The sequence below is a fragment of the Micromys minutus genome (assembly GCF_963924665.1).
Source record: "Micromys minutus genome assembly, chromosome: 6".
NCBI classification, from domain to species: domain Eukaryota; kingdom Metazoa; phylum Chordata; class Mammalia; order Rodentia; family Muridae; genus Micromys; species Micromys minutus.
The window spans coordinates 61199488-61221912 of NC_137975.1; positions in this window are offsets into that span (position 1 = coordinate 61199488).

Genomic DNA, 22425 nt, shown 5'->3' on the forward strand with positions numbered 1-22425 from the left:
AGGTAGTGATTTAGCTTCACTAAATGTCATTGTCTTTGTTTAAAAAGTGCATAACACAGGAATTGCCTACAATATTCTAATTAAGTATCAGTAATATCAATAATATTATGTTTTGATAACCAAAATATATAATCAGCCACAGTAATTTTGAAATTTCAGGATTTTATATTTTTATTAATCTAGAATAAATATCTAGTACAATATATCTAAAACATTTTGTTCCCTAGAGTGACACACTGTTTTTTTATTCAAATGACTGAACGTGTGAGTAGTAAAAGATCACTAAAGTCATAGCCAGAAACCCTGTTCAAACTTGTTGTTGAATTTTTTCTATCAAAGTTTGCCAACCTCCTTTAATCTTGAATCCATTTTAATCAAAGTCATAGGTACTAATAATTAAATTATCTCAAAGATGGTTTTTGATGTTCAAATGGAATAGTTCTTCCACTTATTAACTTCTTTAACAATGTCTTTTCATCTTTTATTGCAGAGTTCTACACATATCAAGCATTATTCATGGAGTCTGTCTATCTGTCTCTCTGTCTGTCTCTCTCACATGCTCATGTGCACATGTGCACATGCTCACACACACACACACACACACACACACACACACACACACACACACACACACACACATCCATGCATCTCACTATCACTCTGTTTTAGTTACTTTTCTATTGCTGTGAGGAGACACCATGATCAAAGCAACTTACAAAAGAAAACATTTAGAAGGTTTGCTTACAGCTGTAGAGAGTTGGTAAATTTATTTTAAGGGAGGAAGCATTGCAATCTTCTGATTTGTAAGGTGGAGGCAGAGATTAAAATGCATGCCAAACCCAATGGACTTATGTGACAAACTATTTCCAACACATTGACCTAACACTCAACTTTATGATTCAACAGTGGTCATTCTCATTCAAACCACATTTTTCCCATCCATTATAATCTGTCTGTCTGTCTGCCTGCCTGCCTGTCTTTCCTCTAGCTATCTAGCAATTATCTATCAATCTATTCTATCATTAATCATTATATTAGGTATGTATCTACATTTTCTTTATTAAAATCCACTGATATTGTTAATAGATGTATTCAGTAAGTTTTAAATTACATTCTTAAATTTTAAACTAGGTGTAGAAGTAAATTAACAATACAAAAAGCCATCACATATGGATAGATATTTTAAATAACTTAACATCTTCTATTCACCCACTGATAAATGCAAGGATCAACCACTTACACCCAAATTGAATAGTTTGTTTTAATTTACATCTCCATGTTTACTTGTCAATAATGCAGAATGAGAAAAAAAAGTTTCAAGATTTCAAAGACTTTTCTGGGGCTAGATGTTAGAATAGGGTTGGGATGAAGGAGATGGTTAGCAAGAAATTGTCCTTCAAATAAGCACATCATATCTCTGGTCCACTTTGGAAGGATCATATAATTAAAAAAGTGGAGCCTCAGGCCAGAAATTCAGCAATTGGGTCAAAGTTAATGGAATAGTCATCCGTTTATAGGAAAATAAATGAGGCTTATATTTTGGGGAACATTTTCCACCAAATATTTCAAAGCTCTATGAGAGGCCTCAGCAATGTGTATAAATGAGTAAAATAATGTAGAATTTGCAAAATAAAATTCATTAATAATCATGATTTTGATTTTCTTTATGTGTGACTTCCCCCAAAGAAGAACTTCTGGGGAGCCATAACTATTAGAGTTTAAGAAAGGGAAGCCAATTTAGTGATACATTTTATTTGTTTTGCATTAAGATTTGTAAACAGCTGGAAATATTTTTCGGGTATTTCAGTAATAGCAATTATATAATATAAATGGTTTTCTCAAATATGAATGATGAAAAACATCTTCAATACCAGCACCGGAAAGAGAGTGGTTTTGCTGTTCCACCACTAAATTATGATAGCTTGACCTCTAGAGAAGGAACAGTGATTGTTGAGAGAGGCACAGTCAGTTTTCTCCAGGGATGAGCTCAATGATAGATTATCTAACCCAAGGTATCATCCCTAAGTACGTGTTCATAGAAACAATTCTCTTCTCTCCCCCTCCCCTCAATCTCTTTCTCTCTCCCTCTCACTCTGTGTGTGTGTGCCTGATTCTATGTCTCTCTCTCTGTATATGTGTGTGTCTTTCTGTGTTTCTGTGTGTGTGCATTTGTGTATGTGTTTGTGTGTGTGTGTGTGTTCATAGAACAATAATAACAAAAATTGAAGAGAAGGAGATCATAAATTTCAGAGTAAGTAGGGAAGGATACAGCAAAAGTTGGAGCGGGGGAAATAGAAATGACATAAGGCAGGTCTAATATCTGAAATTCTAAAAAAATACATTCAAAAGGAAGAATGAGACCATTAGGTAGACAGAAAGACAGGAAGAGAGACAGACAATAAAAACATAGTGATAACATGTTCTGAAGAGATTTTTAAGACAATATAAATATTACACACCTAGAGATTTTTTACTATAGCATTATTTCATATGCTAATATTTATTTTTTTAAATAAATAATGCCTAAGTATGATGTAGACACCTTTTTCCTTAGAGGATTCTCCAAGAAAGAAGATGAGTGACAAGTAGCAAGCCTGTCCAAGAACAAGAGAAACCCCTCTCTCTCTCTCTCTCTCTCTCTCTCTCTCTCTCTCTCTGTCTGTCTTGTGAGGTCATGTTTTTATTTATAAAAATATATTCATTTTATTCAATAGGGGATTAAAGGGAGCAGTCATTATATACAGTGTATAGCCTTAGCAAAATAGCAAATCCATTACAAGAACAAAAGAAACAACAAATAAATAACAAAACCTCAAACCAAAACCAAGAAAAAGTAACATCCCAGTGAACAAAACTCAAACCAACAATCAAACAAGACAAGTAAGCTAAGCAGCATTTTCTTGGCAACAATTTAACAGAACAGACCTACAAACCATGGCAGACATTGAAACCATGGTGAAAGACAATCCTTGTATATAACAACCATTTTGTAATAAATGTTGCCCCTCCTCTTTGTGAGCTTTGTAAGTCAAACCTTTCCAAGGCTGAGTGTGAGACATATTGTAGGATTTGGGTGAAAATCTTTCAAATTCTTTTGACTGATTTTAATCAAAATTGTCTTGATGACCTATCAGAACCAGACCCTAAAACATTCTCAGACACCTGAGGCCCAGCATCTCTTGGTGTGCCTCAACACTTCTCTAAAAACCCTCCCAAGTGCATTCTCAGAGAGAGGGGAATAGGTACATCTGCTAGAAACCCACCACGCTTGCCTACCTGGATCATACCATTAACACAGCCTAAATCTTTCCACTCCTAAGGAGATAAACAGTTCAAATGCTTCTTACATCTCAAATGCTTTCCTATCTCCTGCACCCAATCCCTCCTCCCAGCCCTAAACCCTTCTTCTCTGAGAGGGTGCCTGCCCTTGGGCAAGAATACAACTTTAAATAAAGTTTGTTTTATTTATTTATTTTATTTTATTGGAAAAATACTTTTTTATATTACATACATATGCTGCTAAGAAGGAACTGAACAATCACATGGCTTATGACTGTAATTGTTTCCATTTTGTTCTGTATAGAAAAAAATGTTACTGCATATTAAGTGTTCAAACACCAGCACATACTTCCTCCTTTCTATAAAGAACATATGCTGAGAGACTGTGCTAATGTTTTAAGCATTAACTATTTAAAATTATTTAACATAAATAACTGCTTAATTATACTTTTTAGATAAAATGTGATATAAAAGAAATAAGCATGTTTTGTTGCCTACAATTAGAAAAATATGTTGATATTTTTTCCAAAGCAAGCTATTCTTATTTTCTCCATATTTATATCTATACATTTAAAAGTTTAATTTGAAAAAGAGAAAATACTTTGTGACATCAGACACATTTTTTGGTTTAGCACACATTCATCCAGAGACATGAGTCTCTGCATTTTCCTTTTGTTGCCCTTGAAAATATTATATGGCCTGGAACATGTTCCTTATTTCTTTATGGTTTAGCTTCTATTGTCTTGAAATCTTTGCATGTACAAAAATCTTTCTTTTCACAGAGGAGGACAGCTTTTATTTCAGATCGATATTATTGTGAAGTCACAATTAGAACTGTGGGGACATATTTCTGACAGCAGAAGGAGTGTGGCCCTGATGAGATGGCAAAAACAATGTTCTGATTTCCTTTGATATGCAGCGAAATAAAAAACTTGTTTCCAAAGTCACCTTTAAGTCACACAGCAAAAGACAGTGCTAATCACATCAGATTTCAGTCTCTGGTAGCAGGAGTTTAGAAGCACACACTGGGACTAGATTTGTAGGACATGAATCTTTTAATGGGCTTTTGAATTGACCCAGGGATTTTGTAAAGGAAGGCACTGCCTGGGAAGAAAAATACATAGTTATACCTGAAAGAAAGCAAAACCATAGGGAAGGGCACAGTGCCTCAGCTTCCAAGGGGTCCATATGAAATCAGCACGTGTATCTTCTGATTTTGCTTAACTGAACAAGAAACATCAAAATGCTGAACAATGATTCTGTGAAAAGGAGGAAATCTTCTCAATACTTTTGGTATTTTATGCCTTTAGAAAATCAATGCTATGTAACAAAATTGAAGATATAGCTGATGTCTACTCTGACCAAATCACACATTCGTAGTTATCTTTTTAATTGACCTGAGTAATTCTTTTCATCCTATTCCAAAGAACAACCTTAGACCCTAGAGAAACTAAATCATTGATTAATTATTCCCAAAGTTTCAGTATTGCTTTGTACAGGAGAGGCAGGAGATTTTGAGTTTCTCTAGTTGCCATGAACTGGCTATATCCTAGAGGATGACTCTGAATTATTGATTTTCCCACTGTGTCTCCTGAGCATGAAGTTTATAGATGTAAAGCACCACCGCTGATGTCTGCAGGGCTTGAGGTATCATAGAGCTTCCTGCATGCTAGGGAAGCACCCTAACAACAACATTTCTAGAGACCCAATCCTACTACCTTGGTAGCACTTACACTTACAGCCCTCTACTATGATCCAGTGGGCACTCCTCACTGCTTTTGCAAAATCTATGAATATATTTCCCGCATTGACACCCTGAAAACATTGCCGAATGTTTTCCATACAACATAGAAAATACTTTATTCAAATTTTAAAGTGAAGCTTGGGCATGAAGATATTTCTTTCATCACCTTTTATTTATAGGATTTTTTTTCACCAGATTGACTATGTTTCATGCATCATACCAATCTTAGGAAACTACAATATTTAACAATTGCCACTCCTGATTATTTTGAGACTTGACAGTTACCTTCTGAGAAAATGATAGGTTATAACCCTGTTAGAACAAGAAGAAAAAGAAGTAGGAGAAAGAGGAGAAGAAGGAAGAAGAAGGGAAGGAAGGTAGGAAGAAAAGAAAGGAGAATGAGAAATAAGAAAGAAAGAAAGAAAGAAAGAAAGAAAGAAAGAAAGAAAGAAAGAAAGAAAGAAAGAAAGAGAGAAAAAATGCTTTCTAATGGAACTTTCCTAAAACAGTTCTAAACGTAAGTCATCCCTCTCTGAGATAGTGTTTCCATATCATTGCAACCAAAAAAGTGTCTACTAAACTTCAGGTTTACACTGGTTTTAGAGTGTCCAATGTTTACTTGTTTCATGGCCCTTAGAACTCTAAATGAGAGACAACAAACCATCAAACTGCTTGTTGATATACCAAGATGTAGAAGCCTTTTGCTTAATAAATGTCTTCTCCCTGCCTATGTTTTATCTGATAATCTTTGGAAAAAAATTTTATGGTTTTAAGGATGTCTTTTTTCTACTATTCTAGATAATTTTTAATGGAAGTTTAAAGAAAATCCAGAGATCCACATCTCATGTAGTTTAATGTTGTATTTTGCACATTCTAATTTATCTAAATTCTTTCCAGACCTCCATGGAGATTGGGTGTTTTCTCTTTGAATTCCTTAAATAGATGGAGAAATTGAAGCAGACATTTCTAACACAAATCAGTGCTTATTTTAAACCTATGACATCCATAGAGCACAGACTATAACAGTGTTTAGGGGATCAATTCTGTAATAAGGACAACAAAGAACAAAGGAAAGAATACAAGGAACAGAATTATGCTACCCACGACTGGATGGACAAGAGGAAGGGACTGTGGAAGAGTACCTTTGTGACATCACTAATGCTTCTTTTATTGATTTACATAGGGAGTTCTGGATGTGTATGCTACAAGTATGCTTTATTGCTTACATATAGCTTTCATATATGTGCGAATAATTGACTATTATGCATTCATACACTGGACTGTGATTTATCAATTATAACACTGTAGTTAATTGTATTAGTTATTTTCTACCATCTGCTTGTAAAAATTAATTAGAAGGAGGTAAGTCACTAAAGGTAGCATTTTAAGAGTCTAAATAGGAGACAGAAAGTGATGTTGACTGTGCGATCATTAAAACATGAAGTTCTGGTGTATTAATCTTGATGTACACCATCTGAAAGGTCAAGATGCTAAGAAACACTCTCATTATAAAAAGAAAATCTTCCAAGTGAACTAATCAGGGCTTCTCACTAGATGACAGGGATTGAAACCTTGACACAAATATGTTTTGACAGTAGTCAAGGGATTCAGAATAAGAGCCTATAATTTAATCAGCCAATTCCCTAAAATAAGATCCATACCAGAAATAGTTTTGCAAGAGAAGGTGCCAGCAAGGTGGGCAGCACATATAGGGTCGACTCAGACAATGAGCGCATTCAGAACATCCAAGCTTTATTTTGACAAAGAATATACTCAAAAGTTAGTGAATTAGAAAATAGTCTTTATAAGTACTGACAGTCTTAGGTGCCTTTGCAGGGATTTTTAACTCTTAGCTATCAGGCCTCTGTTGAATCTTAGCATCAGAAATGAATAGGAATGTATTTCTTTTTGCTGATGAAAAATATGAAACTGTTTATCAAGGCCAAAACCAAACTCAGCCACATTTTAAATAAGCTCAGTGACATGCTGCCTGTGATCATACCTCTGGACCAAAAAGGGGAAAAATATATCTAAACACCAACTTTGTTTTAGGTGAAAATAGACACTTTGAATATTTTGCAATAATTCACATGTGAATCAAAGGGCTTAAATATAGTATGAAAATTTTCTAATTCAAATAGGAAGATAATGTTTCTTTAATGCTCCATCTTAACATAATGCTGCTTTTAAGAGTTCCAACATCCATTTTAGACTCTTTTCTTTCACATTTTATTAAATGTAATTTCATCTTACACACAAGGAACCGAGGAAAAGGCTGAGGCTAACAGAAGGTAAGGCTCTCATAAAGGTTGTAAGCTGGGTTCCAGGCACTCACATTGGTTGGTACATGACTGCCTGTAGCTTCGGTTTTATGGACTCTAACGATTTCTGCTCTTTGCTACCATTGCACTCAGGGACACAAGCCCACCCAAACAACGAGACACAATAATTAAAAATAAAATTACAATTGTAAAACGTACTAATCCAGTGACATTGGGTGCTGCCATCTGCTAAGCTACAATATGATGATAAATCGGGCATATAATATGGGAGGCTGTATCGAATGTATTAGTCATCAACTTAGATCCTTTTCCAATGCAAAATGTTTTTCTTAGGGGGAAGACAAGTGCATATGTAAGAAAACACATTAACCATAAACATAAATTTTGTCTAAGAAAAACGTTGACAAGGTGACATGAAGACTCTTAGCATTTTCTTCCAGTTCTTTTCATCTGACTTTCCTTTTAAAGGAAACTAAGTGTTTAGGGAGACATGAGGACAGAACCCAGACAAAGCTGAATGCTTCTAATAGGAAGACAAATACACCAAATGCCAAAAAATGGGGAAAATCCTGTGCAGATGCACCATGTGGCAAGAACAAATACTCACCCAGAATATTCCAAGGTGTTGTTCAAAGAGACAGTATTAAACATAAAGAACAGTCTGTGAGGAAGCTGTTGGATAGAATTAAACGTGACAGAAACAAGATAAACTTGGACCAAACTGACAGTTGAAATTCCCAGGCAAACTACACAGGATAAATCCATGAGGAAGTCACATAAGACTGAAGATACGTATCTCTAAGACAATCGCAGAGATGGCAGTAAAGGCTTTTTTTCACCAAAACTTTGGAAGTCTCATTTGGGGTGATATTTTTCAAATTTGTAAAACAATTTTCTAGTACGGCAGATGCTTTTGTATAGATTAATGCATTTCTATGTATAGTTTATCTTACATGTTCTGGCAAAAATCTTTATTAATTATACATGGTTGGCTTTGGACACGGATTGTTATATATGTGGACAAGCATTTTTTTTTTTTGCAGGGGTATGAAAAAATAGAAAACCATTAAATTTTTGGGAAAACTCTGACTCTTAGTGTGGTGAGAATAGGGACATATATTATTAATCCTCTGATATCTGGAAATTTGTATATTTCTTGCTTTTATTTGGATATTTTATTTATTTAATTTCAAATGCTATCCCCTTTCCTGGTTTACCCTCCAGAAACCCCCTATCCTATCCTCTCTCCTTCTGCTTCTATGAGGGTGCTCCCTCACCTACCAACTCACCCCTGCCTCCCTGCCGTGGCATTTCTTTACACTGGGGCATTGATCTTTCATAGGACCAATGGCCTCTACCCCCATAGATGTCTGACAAGACAATCCTCTGCTACGAATGCAGCTGAACCCATGGGTCCCTCCTTGTGTCCTCTTTGGTTGGTGGTTTAGTCCCTGGGAATTTGGGGGATCTGATTGGTTGATATTGTTGTTCTTCCTATGGGGTTGCAAATTTTTTCAGTTCCTTCAGTCCTTTCTCTAAATCTGCCTCTCAGGAGACAGTTGTATCCAACTCCTGCCAGCAAGCACTTCCTGGCATCCACAATAATGTCTGGTTTGGATGGACTCCCAGGTGGGACCATCTCTGGATGCTCTTTCCTTCAGTCTTTGCTCCACATTTTGTCTCTGAATTTCCTCTTGTGAGTACATATTCTGCCCCCCCCTTCTAAGAAGGACTAAAGCATCCACATTTTGGTCTTTATTCTTCTTGAGTTTCATGTGATCTGTGACTTGTACCTTGAGTGTTCTTTTTTTTTTAAGACTTTTTTAAAAACCTTATTTTGACTTTGATATGGTCACTATATTGCACAAGAAATACACGTAATTATGGAAGTTATGTTGAGAATGTAGCTGATGAAAAATGCTAAAATAGTAAAAAAAAAGGAATCTACAATCAGAAAAATATCTGAACTGCAGGCATTACTTTATGATGTGAAATAGGAATATATGTACATCTTTTCATATTGTTTTCTAAGAAAAAGACATAATTACATGTAATCTAATGTATCTATCATGAGCTACTTATTAAAGTACTGGGTGTTGGAAGAAGTAAGGGACACATCTCCTTTAAAGTATACAGTAGTAATTAGACAAATAATTATAATACATTTTGTAAGTACTATAGTACAGATACAATATCAGGAGTAACTGATATCTACAATATAACAGGCAATAGTTTGGTTTTTAACTTTTTATTAGATGCTCTCTGTACTTCCATTTGACAAGTTATCCCCTTTGTGCACCCTGCCTCTATCCCCCCTCCCCCTCTACTTGTCTTCACTATGTTGCTCTAGTTCCCAATCACCCTCTACACCTCAGTGCCTTGGCATTCCCCTACATTTGGAAAACAAGTCCTCCCTGGACCAAAGGCCTCTTCTCACATTTATACCAGACACTGCTATTCTCTGCTGCATATGCAACTAGAGCCATGGGCCTCTCAATGTATGCTCAATGGTTGGTGTTCGAGTCCACAGGATCTGGGGAGGATTTAGTTAGTTGATAATGTTGTTCTTCCCATAAGGCTGGGAAGCTTTCAGCTAATTTATTCCCGTACCCCGGCACCCAAACAGGGGTCCCAGAGCTCAGTCTGATGGTTAGCTGCAAGCATGCTCTGCTGCATGATTCTGGCAGAGGCCCTGAGGAGGCACCCCTATCTGGTTACTGCCAACAAGCACCTCCCAGCATCAGCTATAGTGCTTGACTGCACATGACATTGATCTCCAAGAGAGGCAGCCTCTGAATGACTCCGTCTTCAATTCCTGCTCTTCCAGTAGATTCTGTACATTCTCTGTTGAGTGTTTTGTTCTCCCATCTAAAAAGGCTTGCTTGATTCTCTAGAGTCTAATTTCTTGAGTTTTTTGTATATATTGGATATTATCCCTCTATCAGATGTGGGATTAGTAAAGATCCATTAACAGTCTGTAGGCTGCCGTTATGTTTTCTTGACAATATCCTTAGCCTTAATGAAACTTTGCAATTTCCTGAGGTCCCACTTGTCAATTCTTGATCTTAGAGCATATGTGTTCTAAGATTTTCTCCAATTTCTCTTCTAATACTTTCAGTGTACCTGGTTTTATGTGGAGATCTGTGATCCACTTGGATTTGAGCATTGTACAAGGAGATAAAAAAAGGACTGATTTGCATTCTTCTGCATGCTGACTGCCAGTTGAACCAACACCATTTGTTGAAAAGGCTGTCCTTTTACCATTGTATGTTTTTAGCACCTTTGTCAAAGATCAAGTGACCATAGATGTGAGGGTTCAATTCTGGGTCTTCAATCTTGTTCTATTGATCTACCTGCCTACCTCTATACCAATCCCATGTGGTTTTTATCATAATTGATTTGTAATAGAGCTTGAGGTCAGGGATGCAGATTCCCACAGAAGTTTTCTTGTTGAGAATAAATTTTGATAACCTAGGTTTTTTTTTTTTTTTTTTTTTTTTTTTTTTTTTGTTATTCCAGTTGAATTTGCAAATTGTTCTTTCCAACTCTTCAAAGAATGGAGTTGGAATTTTGATGGGGATTGCACTGAATTTGTAAATTGCTTTTGGTAAGATGGTCATTTTTAAAATGTTGGCCCTTCCAATCCATGAGCATAGGAGATCTTTCCATCTTCTGAGATCTTCTTCAATTTCTTTCTTCAGAGATTGAAGTTCTTGTCATACAGATGTTTCACTTGCTTAGTTAGGGTCACACCAAGGTACTTAATATTGTTTGTGACTTTTGTGAAGGGTATCTTTTCTCTAATTTCTTTCCCAGCATGTTTATCCTTTGAGTAGAGGAAGGCTACTGATTTGTTTCATCAGTATATCTAGCCACTTTGCTGAAGCTGTTTATCAGCTGTAAAAGTTCTCTGGTGGAATTTTGGGGTACCTTAATATACTATCATATCATTGGCAAGTAGTGATATTTTGACTACTACCTCTCCAATTTGCATCCCTTTGACTTCCTTTTGTTGTCTAATTGATCTGGCCAGGACTTCCAGTATTATATTAACAGGGTAGGCAGAGATTGTGCAACATTGTCTTGTCCCTGATTTTAATAGGATTGCTTCAAATTTCTCACCACTTAGTTTGATGTTGGCTTCTGGTTTGCTGTATATTGCTTTAACTATGTTTAGGTATGTGCCATGAATTCCTAATCTTTCTAAGACTTTTAACATAACCGAGGGTTGAATTTAATCAAATACTTTCTAGGTATCTAGTGAGATTACCATGTGTTTTTTTTTTGTTTGTTTGTTTGTTTGTTTGTTTGTTTTGTGCTTTTTTTTGGTTTTTGGTTTTTTTTCCCTTTTTTTGAGTTTGTTTATATGGTGAATTACATTGATAGAGTGGTATATTGAATCATCGATGCATCCCAAAAATGAAGCCTACTTGTTCATGGTGAATGATCATTTTGATGTGTTCTTGGATTCAGTTTGCAAGAATTTTATTGAGTATTTTTGCAACAATGTTCATGAGGGAAATTGGTTTGAAATTCTCTTTTTTTGTATGGTCTTTGTGTGCTTTAGGTATGAATGTAATTGTGGCTTCAAAAAACGAGTTGAATAGTATTCTTTCTGTTTCTATTTTGTGGAATAATTTGTAGAGTATTGGTATTAGGTCTTCTATGAATGTCTGATAGAATCCTGCACTGAACATTAGGTGTTATGGGATTTTTAAGATGGTTTATCTGATTCTGATTTAAATTTGGTATCTGGTATCTGTCTAGAAATTGGTCCATTTCCTCCAGATTTTTCAGTTTTGTTGAGTATAGGCTTTTGAAGTCAGATCTGATTATTTCCTGAATTACCTCAGTGTCTGTTTTCATGTCTCCCTTTTTATTTCTGATTTTGTTAACATGGATACTTTTTCTGTGCTCTTTAGTTAGTCTGGATAAGTGTTTATCAATCTTGGTGATTTTTTCAAAGAACTTGCTCTTGGTTTTGTTGATTCTTTGTATAGTTCTTTTTCTTTCTACTTGTTTGATTTCTGCCCTGCATTTGGTTATTTCCTGGAGTCTACTCCTCTTGTTCTATCTGCTCCTTTTTGTTCTAGAGTTTTTACATGTGTTTTCAAGCTGCTAATGTATGCTCTTTCCAGTTTCTTTTCAGAGGCACTCAGAGCTATGTGTTTTCCTTTTAATACTGCTTTCATTGCTTCCAATAGGTTTAGTATGTTGTGATCTCATTTTCATTAAATTCTAGAAAATCCTTAATTTCTTTCTTTATTTATTCCTTGACCATTTTATCATTGAGTAGCACATTTTTTCAGCTTCCATGTGTATGTGAGCTTTTTGTTGTTTTTGTTGTTATTAAAGACTATCCTTAATCCATAGTGATCTGATAGGATGCATGGGAGTATTTTAGTCTTATTATATCTGTTTAGGCTTGTTTTGTGGTCAATTTTAGAAAAGGTACTGAGAATAAGGTATATTCTTTTGTTTTAGAATAAAAGGTTCTGTAGACATTTGTAAATTCTAATTTGTTCATAACCTCTGCTAGCTTCTCTGTATCTCTGTTCAGTTTCTGCTTCCACGACCTGTCCATTGATGACAGTGGGGTGTTGAAGTCTCCCACTATTACTGTGTGTGGTACAATATGTGCTTTGAACTTTAGTAGGATTTCTTTTATGAATGTGGGTGCTCTTGTATTTGGAGCGTAGATGTTCAGGATTGAGAGTTCATCTTGATAGAGTTTTTCTGTGATGAGTAAAAAGTGTCCTTTCTTATCCTTTTTGATAACTTTTGGTTGAAAATCAATATTATTCAATATTAGAATGGCTACTCTAGCTAGTTTCTTGGGGCTGTTTGCTCAGAAAGTTTTTTCCAGCCTTTTACTCTAATGCAGTGTCTGTCTTTGTCTCTGAGATGAGTTTCCTGTATGCAGCTATGCAGCAAAATGCTGGACCCTGTTTACATATCCAGTCTGATAGTCTATGTCTCTTTATTGGGGAATTGAGTCCATTGATATTAAGAGATATTAAGGAATAGTAATTTTTGTTTCCTGTTATTTTTGTTGTTAGAGGTAGAATTATGTTTGTGTGCTTTGCTTTGTTTTTTTTTTTTTTTTTTTTTTTTTTTTTTTGGTTTTCTTGCATGATTTATTATTTATTTATTTATTTATTTATTTATTTATTTATTTATTTATTTATTTATTTTTTGCTTTTTCTTGGATGTAGTTTCCCTTCTTCTGTTGGATTTCCCATCTATTTTCCTTCGTAGGGCTGGATTTGTGGACAGATATTGTGTAAATTTGGTTGTGTCCTGGAAAATCCTGGTCTCTTCCTCTACAGTAATTGAGAGTTTTGCTACATCCAGTAACCAGGGCTGGCATTTTGTTCTCTAAGATTCTGTAATTTGTATGTCCAGTATCTTTTAGCTTTCATAGTCTCTGTTGAGAAGAAATCTAGTGTAATTCGGATTGGTCTGCCTTTATATGTTACTTGTCCTTTTTCCCTTCCTGCTTTTAGTATTCTTTCCTCTTTTTTTTTTTTTTTTTTTTTTTGACCATTTGGTCTTTTGACTATTATGTGTTGGGAAGAATTTCTTTTTTGGTCTAATCGATTTGGAGTTCTGTAGGCTTTCTTTATATTCATGGTCATCTTATTCTTAGGGTACGAATGTTTTCATCTATAATTTTGTTGGAGATATTTACTGTTACTTTTTTGTTGATATTCTTATCCCTCTTCTACACCTATTATCCTTAGGTTTGGTCTTCTCATTATGTCCTGGATCTCCTGGATGTTGTCTTTGGCCCCTGACATCATCTCTTCCATCTCTTTTAGTCTGTTGGTGATGCTTGCTTGCATTCATGACTCCTGATTTCTTTCGTATGTTTTCTATCTCCAGTGTTGTCTCTTTTTGTGATTTTTTTTCATTGTTTCTATTTCCATTTTCAATTCTTCCACCTTTTTGGTTGTGTTTTCCTATAGTTTTTGAGTGATTTCTCTTGGTCTACTGTAATTGTTTAAGGGAGTGATTAATGCACTTCTCGAAGATTTCTACCCTCATCATGAAGTACAATTTTAAGTCTAAATCTTATATTTCCGGTGTGTTAGGAAATTCACTGTTTGCTATGGTGAGTGAACTCTTTGTGCCAGAAAGGACATTTTTCCAGAGAGCACCAAGCTCCCTGCTTTCTGAGAACTCCATGTGTTCCCTCCCTGGATAGCAGCTGAGCTTGTGTGTCAGGTTCACCTTTGGGTCAGGTGTAAGAGTGCTTGTGTGGCTGTTCTTGGAGCTTAACTCCTGCAGGCGATACTCAGTCTTGGTGGTGGAGGCCAGGCTTTCTCTCTGGGCCTAAAAAGATCTTTTTTCAAGAGAGCACCAGGCTTCCTGTGCTCTGTGGATTCCAGGAATTCCCTCTGTGATAGCTGGTGAGCTCCTGTGTATGTGGGGGTGGGGTTTAATTGTAATAGTGGATATATTTAAGCTATAACCAAAGTAAAACTGGGATGTTGCTTTGAAGACTTTTATATTCCAGTTCCCTGTGTTAATTACCTGTTTGTAAGTTTATTGGTATATTAAATCTTAAAATCAAGATTCCCTTACTTTATCATATCAATATGTACCATAGCCATATGTGTGATAAGAAATAGGTGGTCAATATTCCACCTGTCAATTGAAAAGTAACGATTGAATGTGTCTACTGTGAGAATCTTAAATAAACAAAGAACAGAGAAAATGAGAAGACAGTGGGAAGGAAATGGAGTTATTTGTACCTTTAATTACTAGCCCAATGCATTATATCTCAAAGAAGAGTTTTAAAAATTTTACTGTAGAAACAAACCTGCAAAAGACAGTGACCCCTAAATTCTCAGGGAATCTCTTTTCCTCATGCATCAAGTGCTACACTGAAGTCCCGATTTACTACATGCTGTTTATTATTTCTGTCTATTTACCTCTTCTGTACCAAACTTAAAGTTTAAGCCCAGGATCACCAGCCAACAAGAGGATTGTTCTCACATAAAAAGTATATATTTTCAACTCAATGATCCGCACTAATCAAGCTAAATTATGTCTGCTTTAAAGTGTACAACTAAATCTGAAGTATGATTAGTAAATATCTGTGAAATACCTGCTCACATAAAATGAGATTTTAGTTATTTTTACCCTTCAAAGTCACTCTAATGCGAGCAAATAGTCCACTCTACAACACAAGTTTATAGGGTCTGAGTAAAATAAGGAAGATTTTACACAAATATATTCTGTATAATCCCATCAATTATAATTCTAAAAATATTTAATAAAATATATAAAACATTAATACTAAAATTATGCTTTTAGGTGTACAGTAGAAAATTTTCCTAAAAAAATAATACACAAAATTATTAGTATTCAAACCAACAGATTATTGTTAGTATATATACATGATACTATTAAAATTGTGGAAAATATTGGTATAAAAACATAGTGTTGGGGCATATGTAGAATTCTTATGCTTTTTTTCTTTTAAAAGAAGAAATGGTGAATACAAACGATGTTCTTATTTCATAATTGGCACATTCCTCTTTAAAGGGACAGTTAGTAATTAAAACCTGGATATTTTCACTACTGATGTGCTCGGAGCTGTATAGCAGTGCTGGGGCAGCTTTAGCCCCAGCGGCAGTAGATAGACTCCCCTCAGTAATCTGGTAATGCTCCTGGAGCTTCATCATAAACTGAGCAAGCAGTAGTCTTGTCAGCCAGCAGTTTTCTTGTCCGTTCCTGGCAGCTGTCAGGTTGGTACCTATGATCAGCCAGCCGCAAGGCAATTGTTCCCAAGAAAGGGAAACGCCACATTTCTTTGACATTGCAGAATCTGACCTACTGCTTTAATTAAAATTTCTCCAGAAACAGGAAGAAAGAAAGAAAGAAATGACAGGTATTTTTTTTTCTTCTTCCTGTGTTCTGCTTTTGGAGCAGCATGCAGAATCAGTTGTGGAAGCCAATCAAAGCAAGCTATGAAATACTTATATAACTATTGCATGGTTTAGAATGGCATCTGAACCTGAAGATCAGAAATGGGAAATGTCTTTTAACACTCATTTCTTTATTTTATTTTATGTGTAGGAGTGTTTTCCCTACATGTGTTACATGAACCATGTGTGTGGGGGGGGTTCTTCCTGATCTGAATGGGCATCAAATCACCATCACCTGAACCTGGAGCTAGAGAGAATGGGGAAGCAGTGGGTGAGTGCTGGACACCAAATATTTTTAAATACACAGCCATCTTTCCAGCCACAATGACAGAAAGAGTTCCCGATTCCATATCAAGAAAATTTTACTTACTACTTTCCTCCTTTAGGACCTATTATAAATTAAGCATAGTGAACCACAGAGGCTGACATTGGGGGAGGCTTTTATGTATCACATTACCAAGATCCTGTTAATTTGCAGAGTTCCTTCAAGCCAGCCAATGGCTCTTACCCCCACCCCCAACTACTCAGGGTGTGACAGCAGATGAACAAAAACTGTAATGAGTTTGATCTCCTTAGGACATCGGCATTAGTGGGGAGCAATTTTAAAAGTAATTGACAATACTTTACCCAGCACCAGGAGGGAGTCATCCTTACAGCCTAACTTTTTCTGTAGCTTGTGTGGTTATTAGCATTTGCCTCTGCTGTGTGCCCATGTGTTAGGTTTCCATCCCTCAGAGGCATTCCCCATCCCAAACACACAGCCTGAGAATAGCCTGGTGGTGATGAATGGTGCCTGGGGTTCACTCCTCTGACCCTTTCATACTTAGGGAAACCAAATAGTTGTTTCCCCCTTGACAGTTTCATGACCCTCTCTGTCCTTCAGAATGTGCATAAAACAAAGGGTGTCTTCCGTCCGATGATCTGCAATGTAATTAGTGGGCCCAAGTCATCCACTAAAGCTTTTATTGTCTGATACAGATTCATTCATAAGCCATGGTCTGACTCCATTTTCTTAAAATTGTCTACTCTGTTTATTGTGGATTTGCATAGTTCATATATTTCAGTAAACATTCACTTTATAAGATCTTTAGGTTTACTAAAAAAAGAAAGAAAGAAACAGTGTCAGCTGAGGTTGTAATTAGGACACTCAGAAGACTGAGAATGGGATACTGTGACTTTTGAACATACTGGGTTGTATATCAATACCCTTTCTCAAGAAAACAATGAAAATATTACAAATATTCTTCTATTTTCTTATTCATTTTAGCTGATAACATACCATACAGAAATAAATAATATCAAGCCAGGCAGTGGTGGCACATATCTTTAATCCCAGCACTCAGAAGGCAGAGGGAAGTGGATCTCTGTGATTTCAAGGCCAGCCTTGTCTACAGAGAAATTGCCAAGGCAGCCTAGACTACCTAAAGAAACCATGCCTTGAAAAAACAAACAATCAAATAGTAATCATAACAGTAATACTAACAATAGTAGTAGTAACAATAATATTAAATCTTACTAATGTCCATATTCTATTGGAATTTATTTCTTTGTCTCCTCATGTATGTTTTCTATTAAGAGGGAATAGGACAGATAGAACCTTAGGTTTCTCATCATGCCTGTGATGTTGATTTCCACTGAGTTTTGTAACTTATGACCAGTATAGCTTAGAGTGATAGTCAGGTACTTGATAGACTGTCTCTCAATTGGAGATTTCTGTTACCTTTTGTTCTGGCTAGAATAATTAGGAGGGAAAACACAGTGGAAACAGGGTATTCTGTGTACTTCCAATCCAGAGTAGGAACAGACCATGGGATTTCCTGCAGCTGACAGTGACCTCCATCCTCCATCTTTGGTTGATTTTACTCTGGCTTTCTCCATAAAGTTAATCTAGCTGTCCTTTATTTTTGTTGGTTTGTTTCTGTTTTCTCTTTCCATACTTATTTTAATGTTCTTATAATTAAATAAGTCACACTATTATACCATAAAGAACCAAAATGTCCATAAGAATTCTATCACAAGCCTGTTAACATTTATATCTCCAGTATTATTTTATTATAGCATTGTGATCGTTAATTTACTATAAAATATTACTTCAGAAAATATAAAAATATAGTTATTTTTAATGGCCCTGTTCCCATTTTTGAGGAAAGCTGAACTCTTTGTTCTCATGCTATTTTAAAACTAGAAAAATTGATAGGAGATAATCAGTTGGATTCTTAGGACAATCAGCTGCTGTACAGGAGAGACAGACTTGGACAGAGCCATCACTTAGGCAGATCTTCATCCATCTTTTCTTTCAGTGACTGAGTTCCTTTGTTACTTTGAAAAGGGGAAAGGGGCAATGGAGATAGGGTTCAGTAATTAAAATATTCACTGCCCTTTTTAAGGAACAAGATCCATTTTCCAGAACCCATATAATGGCTCAAAATAATCTGAAATTCCAGTTGTTGAAGATCAACACCTTTTCAGGCCATTGAAGCAACCACACATACATGGTATTCACATAAAATAAAATAAATAAAACAGGGTAAATATAGGCAATAAATGTTCATAGAATTGAGAATTATCCTTTATTCTAATATCTTTGAAAATAAAATATTGTAAAAAACTTTTTAGGATTATTATTCATGGGTGATTTACTTATCTCTCTTATTTATGTATATATTCAATCATTTATATCAATGCTTTCATAAATGTTTATCACAATATTTTCTTTCTTCTCCAATATTATTTTGTGTGTTTTGTTGCACAAATTGTTCTAGCTTTTTGCTAACAATGGGTCTTTCAGTTGGCTGTTGGGATGTATCAAAACAGTCTGTTTGCCTTTGCTTCAATCTGGATTTTACTATGCAAGTTTTCCTTCTTTTTGGCTACTGTATGATGTTCCTGATATACATTGTGCATTTCCAACCCAACCTCAGGCACAGTCATTTCCATAAAGACTCCCAAATCTCTTGAGAGAGGATGGTACTGATATCTAAAATCTGAGCACCTGAAAACTACTAGAGCCATCTATCTCAGTTAACAAAGACCCTGCTGAACAACATTCAGTTAAAAATGCAGTATCTTCCTTTTTTCTTTAGTGATAGAAATTCACAACAAAATTATTTTAAAAGTATAGAAAACCTTCATTTAAAAGAAGGATAGATTTATAAAAGTTTGAATTTGTGTTCAATTTATAAATAGACCCTGACGAAGGGTGGTTTGTTTCTCAATAGAAAGTTTTGATATGACCTGTAAATTTTTCAGCACAGATATTTTGTGATTGTATGTGTTAGTGTGTACATCTCTCCACCCCATCTCTGTATGTGTGTGTGTATGTGTGTGTGCGGGTGTGTGTCGGTGTGTGTTTGTATGAGTAGTAGTAGTAGTAGTAGTAGTAGTAGTAGTAGTAGTAGTAGCACTAGTAGTAGTAGTAGTAGTAGTAGTAGTCGTAGTTTCCACGAGAAATGTCCTTTATACATTCATGTGTTTGAACACTTAGTCCCTGGATAGTGGTGCTGTTTGGGAAAGATATATGGAATTGCATGTGGATTCTAGATCACATGAATTCAAAAGTCTTAAAATATTTCATAAGTTCTATTTTGAATGATATTAAGTAATTTCTGATCAGCTTCTGTATTAAGGTCTACTCAATATAGTATGTGGTTTTGCTGTCAATTTGTCATATGTTATATTGTCTTAATAAAAGCAAGCAAAGCTATGATTATATACATAATTCTAAAATATTTAAGAGCCGACCCCGTTACATGATACACAAGCTAATATATAAAATTTGCTAACATAGAGTCAAGAAGAACAGGATTATTGAATGGCAAACATTTCTATGGACAATACGACAGACAAATGTGTCACAACAGGTATTTCTGTAGTTCTTTCATAAAAGAAAGGGGAGAAGGTATCATTACCTTCTGTAAGATCATATGTGTGACTCAGCTCCAACGCTTACCCTGATATTATCCCAGATATCAGGTTAAAGTTACAAAAAAAAAAAAAAAAAATCCAAAGCTAAACTTTAGAGATCTGGAATTTCTGCCTACATTAGTACTTCAGACTGTGCATAACATGATTCAACTTTCCTCCGGATTGTCTGCTGTGTTTGTTTAGAAAACTCAGAAAATTCTACTTAGTTGGTTGGATACCAATGTACCTAAAGAATGGCCTTCACATACTTTCAATCAATTTAGATTTCTAATAGCTCAAAAACATCGGATTTCTATTTTCTAATAATAACACAAGGTTCCCAAATAAAAAGCTGTTACATTTAACAACCAAATATGCACATACATGGTCCTTCTCTGCATGTGTGTATGTGTGTGCTTGTGTGTGTGTATGTGTGTGTGTGTGTGTGTGTGTGTGTGTGTGTGTGTGTGTGTGCGCGCGCGCGCGCGCTGTTGAGCATAATCTTTATTTTCCTAATTATTTTAGTTCCTTTTATTCTCATTTATATTTTAAATGTGAATTTTTAGAAATATATTCTGATGCTAGCCTTGTTGTCCAGTGTGAATAAAGAAAATGTGACACATATACACACTGAAACTTTATTCAACCTTAATAAAAATGAAATTATAACTTTAAGGAAAATGTAACTTGAGAACACTATTAATTAAAGAGACACCCAGAAACTTGGACTCAAAACTCTATAGGTGTGTTTGTGGTTTTGTTTTTTGGTATATGTGTGTGTGTGTTTAGTGAATGTGTATATGTATATATGTGTGCATGTGTTTGTGTGTGTGTGTATGAAATACTTCCTAAACTAGCAAAGTAGGGTACGTGGCATGTAGCTAATGAATAGGAAATCAAACTCTATTTCCTAGGGAAAATGTAAATTGACCTCAGTGAGGTGGTCTTGGAGCATCATGGAACTAAATTGTATCTCAACTTGAGGCTTTCTGAACCAGAAACATCATATGACTCAGAATTGCTCACTCAGACAGGAAAACTTCACTTTTCCTTTACTGAGAGAAGTCCTTTTCTTCTTTTATTCTTTTTTTTTTTAAGTTACTATACATTTATTTTTGTGGCAAGTACCTTAGCAGAATTTTTTTAACTTTATTTTAAAAAACAAAGATGAAAGAAAAAAAATTAAACACTTTTGCATAAATGTATACAAATACATTTTTGTCAGTACTTGGCTTTTTTTTTTTTCTTTTTTTTTTTTTTTTAAGGTTGGGTACTCTGCATTAAGGTCTTACTAGTTACAATGAGCAAAAAGTGCATGTAAAACAGGATGTAACCCAGAATTAGTCAATGTTTTCTTGGTGTATAAGGATTGAGCATAATGGTTTTTTTTGTTGTTGTTTGTTTGTTTGTTTTGTTTTCTTTTCTTTTTTTCTTGAACTTCACAAAGTCTGTGAGTTCTTTCTGGGGCAGTCCAAGCCTCTGGGGTTAGCATTCCACTATCAGTGACTGCATATTATGTCTGTTATTTTGTGACTGGGTTATCTCACTCAGGATGATATTCTCTAGATGCATCCATTTTCTTAAGATTTGGTTAAGTCATTGTTTCTGATAGCTGAGTAGTACTCCATTGTGTAAATGTACCACAATTTTTGTATCCATTCATCTACTGAAGGATACCTGGGTTCCTTCCAGCTTCTGGTTATTATAAATAGACCTGCTATGAACATTGTGGTGCATGTGTCTTTGTTGTATATTGGAGTGTCTCTGGGGTATATGCCCAGAAGTAGAATAGCTGGATCTTCAGGTAGTACTATGTCCAATTTTCTGAGGAATCACCAGACTGATTTGCAGAGTGGTTGTATCAGTTTCCAACCCCACCAACAGTGGAGAAGTGTTCTCCTTCTCTACAACCTCGCCAACATCTGCTGTCATCTGAGTTTTGGATCTTTGCCAATCTGACTGGTGTGAGGTGGAATCTCAGGGTTGTTTTGATTTGCATTTCCCTGATGGCTAAGGATGTTGAGCACTTCCTTAGATGTTTCTCAGCCATTCCACATTCCTCAATTGAGAACATTTTGTTTAGCTCTGTACCCATTTTTTAATAAGGTTGTTTGATTCTCTGGTGTCTAGCTTTTTGAGTTCTTTGTATACCTTTGATATTAGGCCTCTATCTGTTTTGGAGTTGGTAAAGATCTTTTCCCATTCTTTTGGAGCTGTTTTGTTTTCTTGACAATGTCCTTAGCCTTACATAAACTTTGCAATCTTTAAATGCTTCTCTATG